The sequence below is a fragment of the Rhinolophus sinicus genome, chromosome 4 (genome assembly GCF_057876585.1).
Source record: "Rhinolophus sinicus isolate RSI-liver-muscle chromosome 4, RSI-T2T, whole genome shotgun sequence".
Taxonomy (NCBI): domain Eukaryota; kingdom Metazoa; phylum Chordata; class Mammalia; order Chiroptera; family Rhinolophidae; genus Rhinolophus; species Rhinolophus sinicus.
Genome location: NC_142504.1, coordinates 49,507,578 through 49,521,910, shown reverse-complemented (window position 1 = coordinate 49,521,910; position 14,333 = coordinate 49,507,578). Strand labels below are relative to the sequence as shown.

The 14,333-nt window shown below is 39.8% G+C and overlaps 1 non-coding gene and 1 pseudogene across 1 annotated transcript; both read right to left on the bottom strand.

The window, feature by feature from the left end:
* Window positions 1-5,464: 5,464 nt before the first annotated feature.
* On the bottom strand, window positions 5,465-5,886 carry LOC109454575 (small ribosomal subunit protein uS19 pseudogene; annotated as a pseudogene).
* Window positions 5,887-12,894: 7,008 nt separating this feature from the next.
* On the bottom strand, window positions 12,895-12,996 carry LOC141567068 (U6 spliceosomal RNA). Its single transcript, XR_012489464.2, has one exon. It is a non-coding gene; the product is annotated as a U6 spliceosomal RNA (small nuclear RNA).
* Between the last annotated feature and the right edge of the window lie 1,337 nt (window positions 12,997-14,333).

Genomic DNA, 14,333 nt, shown 5'->3' with positions numbered 1-14,333 from the left:
CTCTTGCCAGAAGAACAAATCAGGCCTTTTCAAATCATTTGAACTGGTATATTTGTCTTGATTTAAGTAAACAAAAAGGAACTAGTTTCTCAATCATTTTACTCATATTTTTCAAAGTAATATGAGAAAAATATCAACGTTTTACGGTATAGTCAATGGTTCCTGTTTTGTTTTCTGAGCTTATCACTGATCTGAATATTGATGTATCTGTGTTCAGAGCTAGTTCCTTATCAAGTTTTTGACATTTAAATAACCTTTCTATCTATGACTACATTTCTTCAAGAGGGTAGCAGCATCTATTCCAAAAAATTTTTAGCATTAACAATGAGCTGATTTATATGATAAAATATCAGAAGTGAGAAGGAATTCAATTTGTATGGCACTACAAACAATTATGAATAGTCAGAGGAACCCAGAGACAGAAAAACAAAGGTGAAGGCTTCACGCATCCTGATTTCAAACTATATTATGAAACTATAATAATCAAAACAGCATGGTACTGGCATTAAAACAGACACACAGATCAATGGAATAGAGTGCAGAGCCCAGATATAAATTCACACATATATGGCAAATTAATTTGTGACGTAAGAGCCAAAAACACTCAATGGGGAATGGATATTCTCTTTAATAAGTGGTAGTGGGTAAACTGGACAGCCACATGCAAAAGAATGAAGCTGGACCAGTACCTTACACCAATACACAAAAATCAACTCAAATGGATTAAAGACTTGACTATCCTGAAACCATAAAACTCCTGGAAGAAAACATAAGCTCCTTGACATTGGTCTTAGCAATGATTTCTTGGATTTGACACCAAAAAGCAAAAGCAAAAAGGCAACAAAGGCAAAAATCAACAAGTGGGACTGCATCAAACTGAAAGCTTCTGCACAGCAAAGGAAACTACCAACAAAATGAAAAGGTAACCTACAGAATGGGAGACAATATTTGCAAAAAATATACCGGATAAGGGGTCAATACCCAAAACATATAAGGAACTCATACAACTCAACAGCTAAAAAAAAAAAAAAAAAAAAAAAAAAAAATCCAATTAAAAAATAGGCAGAAGATCTGAAAAGATATTTTTCCAAAGAAGATATACAAGGTCTGACAATTAATTTTACGAACTTGCCACCATGCACTTACATTAACAGCACTGTACAAATAGCTCAGTAAGTTTTCATAACATTGGTCTCATAGTTGTGTTCACGTCCACGTGTGACGGTGTCTCGCTGAGTGACGTTCATTTATTGCACGTTCTTGTGTGCCATCGTGAGAATGTCTCAGCCTGAATTAGAACAATGAACAAACATTAAGTTTCTTGTTAAACTTGGCAAGACTGGAAGTGAAATCAGGGACATGTTAGTCCAAGTTTATGGGATAATGCCATGAAGAAAACAGCAGTGTACACATGGATTAAACGTTTTTCTGAAGGGAGAGAACGCGTCACTGATGAAGAGAGGTCAGGATGGCCAGTAACGAGCAGGACTGATGAAAACATTGCAAAAACTCATCAAATTGTGTGTCAAAATTGAGTGACTGAGAAAAGCATAGCAGACCAAGTAAACATCGATAGAGATAGGAAAATCTTAACTGAAATCTTGTCATGAGAAAGGTGTGTGCAAAAATGGTACCAAAGTCTTCACTTGATGAGAGTCGAAGTTTGCCAAGACCTTTTGCAGAGGCAAGGTGATGAAACACCTTGGTGTACCAACACAACCCTGAAACAATGCATCAAAGTGCACAATAGAAGTCAGCCAAAAAAATTCTCAGTCCTAATCAAGAATCGAAATGAGTTTGCTAACCTTTTTTTGATATCAGAGGGATTATTCATTATGAATTTGTACCAACTGGACAGTTAACCAAGTTTACTATATGGAAGTGATGAAAGGCTGCATGAAAAGATTAGATGAAAACGACCTGAACTTTTCGCCAACAATTCATGGCTCTTGCATCACGACAATGCACCAGCTCACACGGCACTGTCTGTGAGGGAGTTTTTAGCCAGTAAACAAATAACTGTATTGGAATACCCTCCCTACTCACCTGATCTGGCCCCCAATGACTTCTTTCTTTACCAAAGATAAACGAAATATTGAAAGGAAGACATTTTGATGATATTCAGCACATCAAGGGTAATATGATGACAGCTCTGATGGCCATTCCAGAAAAAGAGTTCCGAAATTACTTTGAAGGGTGCACTAGGCACTGACATCTATGCATAGTTTCCCAAGGGTAGTACTTTGAAGGTGACCATGGTGATATTCAGCAATGAGGTATTACTGTTACTAGCACTGTTACTAGGATGAGTTTGTGAACTGAATTGTCCGACCTCTTGTATAGATATACACATACAGATGGTGCCAAAAAAAATATACACATTTTAAGAAAGGAAAAAACTGTATTAAACTATGCTGATGGTTACCACTTTGAGCACCTCTTGTAATTGCAGAAGTCAAACGTGACTTGTGTTCATCTTTCATTATCAGTATATATTGAGTATCACAATTCTAATATAGTTTTTTCTTTTCTTAAAACGTGTATACACTTTTTGGCACTACACATACACACACACACACACACACACACACACACACACACACATATCAGCCATAGAAAAGAATGAAATTTTGCCATCTGCAACAACATGGATGGACCTAGAGGGTATTGTGGTGGGTGGAGTTAAGTCAAGCAGAGAAAGACAAATTTCATATACTTTCACTTATATGTGGAATCTAAAGAACAAAACAAACAAAACAGAAACAAACTCATAGATGCAGAGAACATTTTGATGGCTGTCAGCTGGGAGGGGTTTTGGGGGTAGAGTGAAAAAGAAGAAGAGATTAAGAAGTACAAATTTGTAGTTACAAAATAGTCATGGAGATGTAAAGTACAACATAGGAAATACAGTCAATAATATCGTAATAACTATGTATGGTGTCATGTGGATACCAGATTTATCGGGGTGATCACTTCATAAGTTATATAAATGCCTAATCACTACGTGGTAGACCTGAAACTAGTATAATATTGTATATCAAATATTGTATATCAACTGTAACTGAAAACTAAATAATTAAAAAAACACAAACAGTATTCCAATATACTTTCTTTTCTTGTAAAAAAAGTATTATTTTGCTTTATACTATTTTTCACACACAACAGACTCAGAATAACAATACCAATATTACTGCTCACAATATGATTACTGGAAATAATAGTTTATACTATTTTGCAACTCTTTCTGTCCTTAAAGTTTATCCCACTGGGGGTATAGTCAAATTACTGTATTTTAAATTCAGTGTGAAAAGTTTCTCTCTATATGAATTTGCTTCTGTGTGGATAGGTAATGAAGTTTATTTGTTTAATTTTACTTTCACTTTTTTTAAGAACTGATTTTTTAAGTTTAATTTTACTTTATAATTATGTAAAATATTTATATGGTTCCAAAGTCAAATCTACAAAATAGGTTTGGTATATTCAAAGAACTATAACTACCATCCCTGTCCCCTGTACCTTATTTGGTCAATGTCCAAGCATAACCTTTTTTTTTAATGTTATAGTTTATTCCTACATTGTTATGTTTTATCATTAATATAAGAAAATATGTTTATATCTTTTGGCATTTAGGAAAGTTTGTATTTTTGTTGTAATCATTACTTTTATACTAATACCTTTACTTAACCCCCCTAGACCTCTCAGTTTTTGACCACTGTCTATTGGTTTCTACCATGAACAATGCTGAAATTAGCTAATAAGCTCTTCTCTCTCTTTTCTTTTCCTTCAGCATCTAATTTGAAGTAATATTGTTTTATTTCCAAGTAATACCTATAAGGCAATCAGTGAGCTTAATCTATTTTTCATATTCTGTTTCTTTCCCAGTTTTTGATAGTTTTACTCTGTTATACCATCAGAACACATAGGGTGAATGCTGCTGCCGAGTGCCATCCAATGACTAGGCAGGGATCTTCAATACAGGAAGTGGTGCGTCAAACATTAGTAACAATGTGTGACAAGTTTCAACTTGTTTTGTACAGTCAGGTGCGAGCTACGGTTGAGAGAAGGTATGTTTTAAAGTGTGCCATAAATCATCCTCCATCGTGACAACAATCCGTGTCACATATACCTTCTGGTATATGGCAATTTCTGTCAAATAAAAACATAACTGTGTGTCTTCATCCACCTTATTCACCAAATTTGGCACTGTGTGACTTCTGGCTCTTCCCCAAAGTCAAAATGATTCAGGACATCGAGGCAGCCACGACAGTGCAACTAAATAAAGATACTTATGAAAGAGGATTTCCAGAACTGCTTCAGAAAGTGGCAAGAACGACGGGGTAAGTGTGTTTGAAGTGAGGGGGAGTATTTGAGGGGTATTAATGACACTGTGTCTTTTACTGTAATATATATTTTTTAATTTAAACATTCACTGTATTTTTTTATCACACCTCATAGCTATCACACACCATACTTACACATATACCTTCACAGTCTTCATTTAGATCTAGTTCCACAGACAGATATTTAATACTTACTACTGGTCTTTATGTCAATCTCTCCAGTCATTTTGTTGTCTGAAAATCTTTTTTTAATATGATCCTCAGCAAAGGTCTTTGAAATAATATTTCCTGAATTCTCACATCTTCAAAATAATTTGCCTGAAGACTTTATAACTGAAAGTCACTTTGATTGGATATATTATAGAGTCTTTGGTTCATGTTTTATTTCCTCTCCTGCCATAAATCATTGCTGTAAAAAAAATAATGGCGATTTAATTTTTTTCTCTAAGTGTCTTAGTACTTTTACTTGAATATCAAAACTTTTTTTGTTTTATAAATTCCAATAATTTTACAAGAGTATGTCTCAGTGAAATCTGTTGTGAGTCATTTCCCCAGATATACTGTATCCTTTCAAGTTATAATTTTGAGATTTATTTTTTAAGGTAGGCTTTCTTGCATTATAGTTTTTAGCATTTGCTCTTTTCCATTGATTGGTTTTCTTTTTTAGGACCTCCTATTATACATATACTTGATCTTCTTTATATGTTTTCCAAGCCTATTATTTTCTCTCAAATCTTACCTCTTCATTTCTTCTTGATTTTCAAAAATTTCCTCCTTTTAATCTTTTAAAAAAGAAATTATATATGTTTATTTGCTCTTGTATTCAATATAGCTTAATCTTCAGTTCTGAAATGATTTTTAAATTTTCTAATTCTTGTCCGACGTAGTTCTATCACTTTATTTTCAAATATTCCTATTTTCCAAACACCTCATTTGTTGAGTTTCTCTACCTTTTATATATGTTTTTCTTTCGTACCTTTTATCATTTTGTTTCATTTTAGCTTATTTTAAATATTAGGTCACAGTTTTCTTCTCTTTTTGGAACATGTACTTCCACTGTTCGAAGTAGTTGTTCTCCTCCTTTGTATATATATAGAAAATCTGTGCCTTTATCGCCCGGCAGGCTACTGGAGAGGAATGAAGCGGGAGGCGTGGGTGCCCGCGACGCCAGGCCGGCCTTGCTACACAGGCTTGTAGGTGATGGAAAACTTGCCCAGGTGGTGGCCGATCATTTCAGGCTTGATTTCCTCCTGGTGGACCGTCTTGCCGTTGTAGACGCCGACCATCTCCAGCAGGATGATCATGTCCCGCAGGTGCGTCTTCACCACCTCCGTCTTCTCCACGGGCAGCCCCGCCTTCTAGGCCTTGTGCAGGCGCTTCAGCAGTCAGTGCTGCTTCCTCCGCAGGCCCGGTTGGGTCGCTGCCGCTGTCTGGCGCTGTACAGCTGTATCAGCTGCTCATAGGACGTGTCCAGCAGCTGGTCGAGGTCCACGCCGTGGCAGGTGAATTTGCGGGGGGTCCGATTCTTCGGTTCCATTTCCTCCATCTTGCCAGTTCTTCAGAAAGTTACTATATTTTTCTTATAAGAACTTTGTATGAACTTTGACCCTTGTCTTTTCCTGTTGCTCATGTTTAAGTGAAAGGAATTTTCCTTTTACTTTTGTGAAGGATGGATAGCCAATAATAATTTTTCCTAGCTTCACATCACTAGAGCGCCTTCTGTTTTATTTTTTTGTGATAAGAAATATGGCCTTAAATACTTTCTGAAATATGCTCCAATTTATCCTTACCCATTTTTCTTCATTCCCTTTGTCCCCATTGTCCTTTTCTGCTCAATTTTGATTCTAATCTCAGTACTTTCTCCTCACTGTGGTACTAACAAAGCTTAACAGAACCAAACAAAATGAAGCAGTGATCATATGTAGGCCATAAAACCTACTATATTTATCTTCTGGCCCTTTACAGAAAAGTTTGCCATTCCCTGTCCTAGAGCAACTTTACATTTTCTCTGAAGAGTTCCTCCCCATTCCATGTGGTCTTCTGTGTTTCCCCGAAAATAAGACCTAGCCGGACCATCAGCTCTAATGCGTCTTTTGGAGCAAAAATTAATATAAGACCCAATCATTATATTATATCCGGTCTTATATTAATTTTTGCTCCAAAAGATGCATTAGAGCTGATGATCCAGCTAGGTCTTATTTTCAGGGAAACATGGTAGGTAGTGCTGTCAATCACTGCACACCATCATAGCAGTGAGCTGGGACCTAAGTAAGAGATAGTTACTGAAGTCTTTTCTGGCATTGACACGCATGTACTAGGAGAGAAGTCTTTCTATTAGAGTGCTTCCTTATGGATTTGTGGAATCTCAGGCTACTGGTGGCCACTGCTCTTAGCCACATGAGGAGGCCTGTTTCCAATGAGAGAAAAGGAGGCTTAGGTTATAAAAGAAACTGGGGTGATTAATGGAATCTCTGAGTCAAGCCGAAGCAGCTGAATCCTTGGCCTTTTCAGTTACATGAGTCAATAAATTCATTTTCCTGTTTGAACTCATTTGAGGTAGATTCTGATATGGCAACCCAAAAACCCTGCCTCACACAATTGTAGACATAAAAACACATGCACGTGGCCATTTAAAGGGTTTTTCTCAAATTATTCTCTACTAAGTCTACTTTTTTAGCTATAGGAGGATTAAAGACTAGTAAAAGAAATAAAAGCTTAACAAGGGATGTAACAGAAATTACTTTGTGAGCAAGAGAATACCATAGCTAAGATTTCATAAATTAGTCTAAATTTTTTAAAGGTGTGTATTAAATAAGTTCAGCTTATGCTTTATAACTAAATGAAGGGAGGTAATTGGATTAGTGAGACAACTAACATCACATGGGCCGATGCTGGTAGAGTTTGAATTAAATAATATAAAAGATTTTTTTGTAGAATGGAGCCTATCAGAATCACCAGTGGAGCTTTTTCAAAAACCAGATTTTGAAAAGGCTGCACCAAGAACCTGCTGTGGTAAAACTGATAAATAGAAAAGCTTGAGGGGCCAGCCCGGTGGCTCAGGCGGTTAGAGCTCCATGCTCCTAACTCCGAAGGCTGCCGGTTCGATTCCCACATGGGCCAGTGGGCTCTCAACCACAAGGTTGCCAGTTCAATTCCTCGAGTCCCGCAAGGGACGGTGGGCTCTGCCCCCTGCAACTAAGATTGAACATGGCACCTTGAGCTCAGCTGCCTCCCGGATGTCTCAGTTGGTTGGAGTGCGGGGCTCTCAACCACAAGGTTGCCAGTTCAATTCCTCGATTCCCGCAAGGGATGGTGGGCAGCACCCCCTGCAACTAAAATTGAACACGGCACCTTGAGCTGAGCTGCCACTGAGCTCCTGGATGGCTCAGTTGGTTGGCGCATCCTCTCAACCACAAGGTTGCCGGTTTCGACTCCCGCAAGGGATGGTGAGCTGCGCCCCCTGCAACTAGCAACGGCAACTGGACCTGGAGCTGAGCTGCGCCCTCCACAACTAAGACCGAAAGGTCAACAACTTGAAGCTGAATGGCACCCTCCACAACTAAGATTAAAAGGATAACAACTTGACTTGGAAAAAAGTCCTGGAAGTACACACTGTTCCCCAATAAAGTCCTGTTCTCTTTCCCCAATAAAATCTTTTTTTTAAAAAAAAAGAAAAAGAAAAGAAAAGAAAAGCTTGAGAACCACTGTTCTAATATGGGCAACACATTAACCTTTTAAAAATTATGTGTGTTTTGTATTTTGCTTACTTTTGTGTTTTTAAATGATAAAGGTTCAGAGTCCTTATTTCTGTCATCTCTAAATATCCATTTATACCACCACCAGATGATTTCACTAATGCTACATAATTTTTCAGGTGTTTACACCTAGTGGTAGCAAGGATCTGGGGAAATTTTGTAGATCTTTTACACCAAGGACAGGTCCACAGCAAAAATTAACAATGATTAGGGAATCAGGAAGCCACAGAACAAACATTTAAGATTCATTAAGATGGGGGGGGCCAGTTAACTCAGTTGGTTAGAGCTCTTAACAACAAGGTTGCCGGTTCAATGGTTAGAGCTCTTAACAACAAGGTTGCCGGTTCAATTCCCACATGGGCCACTGTGAGCTGCACCCTCCACAACTAGATTGAAATAACAACTTGACTGGGAGCTAATAGGTCCTGGAAAAACACATTTAAAAAACAAGTAAACAAAAACAGTTATTTAAAAAAAAGATTAATTAAGATGTTTTATGATACTATTAGAATAACAGTCTTCTTTATCTTGAATAAGAGAGTGAACAAAAATCTGACCCAGATAAATAATTTAGGACTGGCTTCAGTTAGCTCCTGATGTGATTCTCTGGATACTAAAATCATGTGTGTGTGAGCATAACAGATGCCAAGCCCTCAGGTTCTTGAAAGCGTCCTCCTTTCTCTCTTCATTAGAGTGGCTGAAAGGAACACCAAATGCTCTCTTAGCTACTACAATGGGGCAACGAGAGGCCCAGGATGGCTACAGACTCACCTTGCAAGCCCCAAGGATGAAACAGATTGCTCACTGGTTTTGTGAAAGGACACAACTGCCCATCAGTGCCACCAAGTGAAAGTCTGAAATCCAAAGGAGCTAGTTCTTGGTTTGCGTGAGAGAGGGAATCAAAATGATGCCTATCATCCTGTGTTTTGCTTAACTTGTTCCAAAACAGTCCATGTACTTCTCCTTGATTTGTTTTCTACGAACTGAACTTGGCCATTTCCCAGGCAGCTATAGAAGCTGGCTAAAAATCAGAACTTGGGTCACAGATTAAAAGATAATTCTTTGAATAACCATCCAGGCTTTCCTACACATTCTGTCCCCAACCACTTCCTAGAAGCTTAAATGACTTATAGCAAAAGCTTTTTATTCATTTTCTATCTTAATCTAGTCTCAAAAGAGGACCTCCTGCCAAGGCCCTTAATAAAGCAGTAGCAGCAGTAGCAGTAATAGGCAACAAACCAATTTGACAAACATTATCACATTTGATTTCACAGCAGTCTTGTGAGGGAAGGCAAGTACTATCATCTTCTTTCTCTGGATTCAGACTGAGATGCAGAAGAGTTAAGTTGGAAGTTGAGAGAGCAGGCCCTTGAAATTCAAGTCTTTTAACTACAACTCAGTTCAAGGATGTGGACCCTAATGTTCAAAGACATTATATCACCTGCCAAAGTTATCTCAACTAATTCGTTGCAGACCTTGCAGCTGACTGGTGACTAGTGGACCCAGAGAAATCTGCCTCTCAGATGTTAATAGGTGTCCCTAGCCCTCTATGCCACCGTACCCCATTAGCCCACAGGACCATCCAGTGTCCCCTTCTCGGGGAATTTGGACTCAGAAGTTCAGTCTCAATCAGGCTGCTCTTGTAAATGGAGGAGATATGGCACAGGAGCTTTTGGGAATGGCCATTTCCTGCCAAATGGATGAGAAAGTATAGAAAACTGCTCCTTCAGCCAGATAGATGGATGAAGTAGACTTATAGAGAAGGAGGAAAAAAGACAGAATAAGGGAACCCTTAAGTTTCCATGGGCCTTTTATCCCTGGTTCCAGAATATTCCTAAAGCCCTTGCATTCCTTGAGAATACTTTGGCTTGAGCTAGCTCATGTATGCTTCTATTGCTTACCCTTGGCTGGGGAATGGCCAAAGCCAGAGCACCTTGGGACTGCCCTGAAAGCACCTCCCAGGAGGCCTTGCAAAGTCACCTAACTATCTTTCAAGCCACATTTTACCATCACACCCTATGAGGGTGTAATTTAAGTTTTAGAGATGATTTGATGATATCCAGACATTCTTCTCACCCCGTTATACTTTGACCTGGTTCACTGACCACAACCAAAGTCTTGCATTCTTTCTAGCTGTCATGTTTTAAGAAGGAGAGTAATGGGTCATAGTCCCTTATCTGAAATTCTCGGGGCTCAATGTTTTTAGAATTCAGAATTTTTTAGGTTTTGAAAAGTATGACCCATACATTATAAATTTCATAACTCCCCCAGCAGAGTCTGGGACTCTCCCCTAATCAAACACATTAATATTTCTGTGGCAAAAATGTACTAATATTTTTTAAAGTGGGTTAAATCAAGATAATAGTTTCATGTCAAATTTTCCTGCCAAATAGGTTCAGATGACCTCAGGCCAGATTTTGCCCTCAAATGAGTTACTAAAAACCTTAGATTCAGAGGTTAGATACACTGTAGTCATGGGCCATTACTAACCTCCCCGACATTTAATAGGTATGATCATTGGTTTACTTAAATACTTTACACAGGGTGACCCAGATAACATTGGGCCAAACTGGGAATCAAACCCAGGCAGTCTGGCTCCAAAGGCTACAGCTTAACTACTGCCCCACCCCGGCACTCTGTTGCTGTGTTGCCTCTCCAAACTTGATGCTACTAGAGGGTATCAGGCTGGTCCCAGATCTGGAAAACTACGTAGAGAAAAACTAAGAGAACTAGAGCTGTTTATCAAAGAGTAGAGAAAGCCAAAGAGGAGATGTGATCATTTTCTTCAGATATCTGTCTCCTTCCTAAATTCCTTTCCTGACTCCATTTTCAAGAAAGGATGTTGGCCTACCAAGGACACTGAGAGCAACTGCAAAGTGAAAGAGGTTCTGAGATTCTGAGAGACAGGAGCTGAGAGGTGTGTGTCGGAGAGCAGCGGGCAATCCTAGTCTTTGCCTGAGTAAAACAGCTGGCTGTCAGCACCCTCCCATCTTTATTTTTAGCTTATTCATTCATCAAACACTCATTGGGTGCCTGCCCTGTGAACACTGTGCTCAGTGCTGGGAAATGCCAGAGAACAAACTGCTCCCGGGCCTTTCACATCTTGTATCTTCTCTCCCTCTCTTGCTAAATCCAGCCACACTGGCCCTTCTGCACCACAAACCCTCCAAGATCTTTCCCCCATTAGGACCTTTGCACCTGCAGTTCCCCATTCCTGGTATTTTCTGCTTCTCGCTCTTCAAATGGTTCAGCTTATACATCATTTCCTCTGCAAGGGCGTCCCTAACCACCCCATCCAAGTAGCCATTTAGTCACTGGTTCCCAAGTCACCTTATTTTTCATTTTTGCACTTATTGGTATCTAACGTTTTTTCCAATTTTTGTTTACTTCCTCCCCTTATTGACTTTAGCTTCATGAGATCAGGAACCGCAGCTGTTTTATAGTCTGCTGGATTCACAGTGTTTTGAATCGTGCCTCACACATAGCAAGTCGTCTACAAATACTTATCAAATAAATAAGCAAGAAATTGTGCTTCCGTTTTAGGGAATATGTCAGCTTTGTTTCTTTTGGAAGCTTGTAGCTATAAACTAGAGAAAATGTAATGTGAGTTGTGTGGTTGAGATAGCTAGGTGTACAGCTACATCCAGTCTCCTCTTCTTTAGTAATAGAACTCAAGCTGGAATTTTCTTCTCCCAGCATCCTTTACAATGGATTTGGTCAAAGGGGTGTGGGTGAAAAAACAAGGCATGCCCTTTCTGAGTCACGCCCTTAAATGTAGATGTGCCCCGGCCCATTCCCCCTTCCCACTATTTAGATGATGTAAGGATGTAAAGCAGCCATTTCGGACCCAAATCACATGTTGATAACGACAGAGCTGCCTCGCCAGCCTTAGACAGCTTACCTCAAGCCTCCATTTTGTTTAAGCCATTGTATTGGGGGGGTTCTCAGTTCCAACAGCTAGGTCAGTACTCTGACTAATAACAAGCTTCTAAGTCTTTTTCAGCACTTTAGAGTGTTCTTGTTGCACCCGATCTGCTTCTGCCAGGAACTGCTACCGAGCTACTACCGCCACATTTTTCCTTTTTTTATTTCATCCTTACTGTTTTTCAAGTTAGTTTCTATGTCCGTCAACATAGTACATTTGCAACTTTAATTTGCAGAAGGGAAAGGAAACACATTTAGTGAATGCCTACTTGGAGCCAGTTACTATGGTAAATGCCTTGCCTATAATATTATTTTGCCCTCTAATATAAATCTCCCAAAAAATCTGTAAGTCCAATGTCATTGTTTTGATTTTATAAATAAGAAACAGGTTCAGATAAATCTGTAAGTCCAATGTCATTGTTTTGATTTTATAAATAAGAAACAGGTTCAGAGAGGTTAGGTGTCTTGTCCAAGGTCACACAGCTAGTGAGAAAGTTAGACTTTGAATCCAGGAGATATTCCCCTTTGCTCCTTCTGCTACTCTGTACTTACACCGTGGAATGCCCAATGACTGAGGGCTTGCATTTTGGTTTTTGGATTTGTTTTCCTTTTGCCTATAATTGATGTCATTCACGTAATTGTATGACTTTTCTTCATAGCTTGCTGATCTTTCTTTATGACATCTTTATCCAACCTCCATCCCTTAGGGCCAGGTTTCTTTTTGTTTTTTTAATAAATTGTGGTAAAATATTTATCACATAAAATTTACCATTTAGCTATTTTTAAGTGTACATTTCAGTGGCACTAAGTGCATTTGCATTGTCATACAGTCATTCACCACTATTCATTCTCCAGAACTTTTTCATCATCCCTGAGAAAATATGGGACACTTCACAAGTCTGTGTCATCCTTGCACAGGGGACATGCTAATCTCTGTATTGTTCCAATTTTAGTAAACGTGCTGCCTGAATGAGTGCAGGGGACCAGGGGTTTAAGTCATTGGTTTCCTAATTCTTGTCTCCTCTCCCCCTTTTCTTTCTTCTTCCATGACCTGCTGTCTGCCACTTTGTAATGAAATAGAGTGTCCTACTCATGGGTGGGCCTGTTCAGAGTCAAGAGCGAAAGGAAGGAGAAATAAACATGGTTCTTTATCAAATGTCCTGGCTTGGATCTTCGTTCTCTGCCCCACCCATTCCCAAAAGTCTGAGAAAGAAAACCGGAGAAAATTCACAAACAGCCTAATTCAAATCTGAACCATGTTGAAATTTCTTAGCCCTTCAAATGGTGAGTTAGTGACTCTGATTTGCTCTAATTTGGGGCCATTGAGGTGAGACGCAGAGCAGCAGCAGGGTGAGGGCCGGAAGGAGGTGGGAGTCAGCAGCTCGGGTTCCAGATGAGACCCCTGAGGCCCCAGTCAGGCAGGAATCCTGCCCGCCCCCAGCGGCCCCCAGCGCTCTCCACCTGGGCATCTGCTGGCTGAGGCTTGCCCAGTACCCTCCAGCTGCCTCTTAAGTTTACTGAAAAGCCCTCCTCTCCCTTACAGCCTTTTCAAAGTCTGCTTTACAGCCTCAGGCCCCATCAGCAACTCACAGCAGGGCCATTTGATCCTTTGTGTCCTATAGGCCCAGGGCTGGGGCCTACCAGAAGACCTTTAAAAATTCAGTGCTTGTCTTGTTCTTTTGTTGCTTTTGGTTTATATACCACATATCAGTGAAACAGAAACTCATAGACAGACAATGGTTTGGTGGTTGCCAGAGGGTAAGGGGGGTGGAGGGTGGGGGGTGGGAGATGAGGGTAAGGGGGATCGAATATATGGTGATGGAAGGAGAACTGACTCTGGGTGATGAATACACAATGGGATTTATAGATGATGTAATACAGAATTGTACACCTGAAATCTATGTAATTTTACTAACAATTGTCACCCCAATAAATTTAATAAAATAAAATTTAAAAAATTCAGTGCTGCCATAGATGCCGTGCTTTGCCACACAAATCCCCACTGCAGAACTGCAGGGTTTGCTCCCCAGCCGCTGGGAATGTTGTTGGCTAACATCCCGCAGCTGTCAGCCCTCTCTGGATGGCCCTTTCCCAGGGCAGCCAGCTGGTACCCCAGTGCTAGACACCATGAAGGGCTGTCCTTGCTCCAAGCTCTCTGCGGGGTTGCTGAGGCCAGTTAGGACAAGCCTGCATCCAGCTCCTCCCTCTGCCCAGTTTGGCCTTTTTCCCTCCTCCACAGTTGCCAACCCAGTTGCTCCCCTAATAAAACTCATGCACATTAATCGCCCCTCAGAGACTGCTTCCTGGGAAACTG